The sequence below is a fragment of the Agrilus planipennis genome, unplaced genomic scaffold, assembly GCF_000699045.2.
Source record: "Agrilus planipennis isolate EAB-ADULT unplaced genomic scaffold, Apla_2.0 scaffold245, whole genome shotgun sequence".
In the NCBI taxonomy this organism is placed as follows: domain Eukaryota; kingdom Metazoa; phylum Arthropoda; class Insecta; order Coleoptera; family Buprestidae; genus Agrilus; species Agrilus planipennis.
In genome coordinates, this window is record NW_020439061.1 from 189,477 (window position 1) to 191,352 (window position 1,876).

The window sequence follows — 1,876 nt, forward strand, 5'->3', positions numbered from 1 at the left end:
GGATATAAAGCAGAAGTGCAGGGCCGAATCGCCTTCAATAAAAAGAAGTCACTTCTACTCTCGCGAACGAGTTTGGAGCGTGGTGATGTACGGGTGCGAAACATGGACAGTGGTCGCAGCGGAAAAGAAAAGGTTAGAAGCGTTCGAAATGTGGTTTTACAGGAGAATGATGAGGATACCGTGGATAGAGAAGGTTAGAAATGAAAAGGTATTAGAAAGAATAGCAGAACAGGTAACTCTATGGAAGTCAATAGAAAATAGACGAGATAGGTTGGTTCGGAGACATATTAGAGGCAGAAACAGAAGTTAGGAGAGATAGAGGTTGACCTAGATTAGATTACTGTTCGCAAATAGTTAAGGATCTAGGTTGTTCTAGTTTCAGGGAAATGCGAAGATTAGTTCAGGATAGGAAAGAGTGGATGTGCGTGTCCAACCAGTCTTAGGACTGACGACCTTATGATGATTGTAGCAGCAAAAATATAAATTTCTATATTTTAACGTTCTTAGAAACATCTTTAATGGTTGGAAATTTTGTACATCAGTGGTCGAGTACACAGACACTTCAGGTCGGGGTATGCGTACCACTAATACTGAGAAATGCAGGTACCTGAACACCAACATACAATTTTGTATTATATAGTCTAGAAAGTTCGAATTTTACAGTCAGTACGATACCCTCGCTTTTGCTGTTCTCATCTGCCTTGTTGTGTTATTGAATAAAATTATTAAAAGCCTTTTTATTCTCTGTATTTTCGCGCCAGTCTATCCCCTCATATTTGGTGACCCCGACGTGATTAAGACAATTTTTTTGAGGACAAACTGTGTGCGAAATCCAAGTGTCGTCGTGAGTTAGTTATTTTCGATTATTAACTATTTTGTGTCGCTAAAGTGGTTAGGTAAAGAAAAACATGGCTCTCAACGATCAACAAGCCTCTCCAAGCATCGATCGCGTAGCTGTGCGATTGCCTCCTTTTTGGGCAGAAGACCCGGAAATTTAGTTCCATCAAATAGAAGCGCAATTCTCTGCTTCTCATATAACATCCGACGAAACCAAGTACAACTACGTTATTGACAATTTAGAACAGCGGTACATAAAAGAAGTACGAGACATAATCATTAACCCACCTGCAGTTGGTAAATATACAATAATCCGAGAACAACTAATTCGAAGGTTGAGTTCGTCGCAAGAACAGAAGACCAAACGTCTGCTCGAGCACGAAGAAATAGGTGATCGCAAGCCAACGCAATTTTTACGCCATCGTAGCCTCGCGTGAGTTGTAGTACCAGATAGCATCCTTCGACCCTTATGGTTGTCACGTCTACCTCAGGCAAGTCAAGCTATTCTAGCCACCCAAAGTGAAGCAACGTTGGACAAATTAGCCAAATTAGCCGATGCAATTTTAGACGCAACAGCACCAACACCTCAGATTTGCCAACTCCAGAACAATGCTCCTGTAGATATTTTGGTGGACCGATTTAATTCCCTGCTCACCGAAAGAATAAACGAAATGGCTAAGGCCCTTCGTCAAGAAATCGCAGCCGTAAGTAACCCTCAACGAGAATACGTTTCGCGACATCCGCGAATACGTTCGCGTTCTCGTTCGCGAAATAATGGAAACCGTCATCAACCAACGAACAATAATAGTGGCGTATGTTGGTATCATGTGCGATTTGGAAACGGTGCCCGCAAGTGTACAGCACCATGTGCATTTAATAATTCGGGAAACGCGACGGGCAGTCACTGATGGCGGCAAGCGACGCTAGCCCCAAATCGTGCCGCCTATCTGTAACGGACAGGAACTCAAAAGTGCCCTTTTTAGTAGATACCGATGCGGATTTGTGTGTTTATCCGCGTGTGCGACTCTGCGGTCCGCGA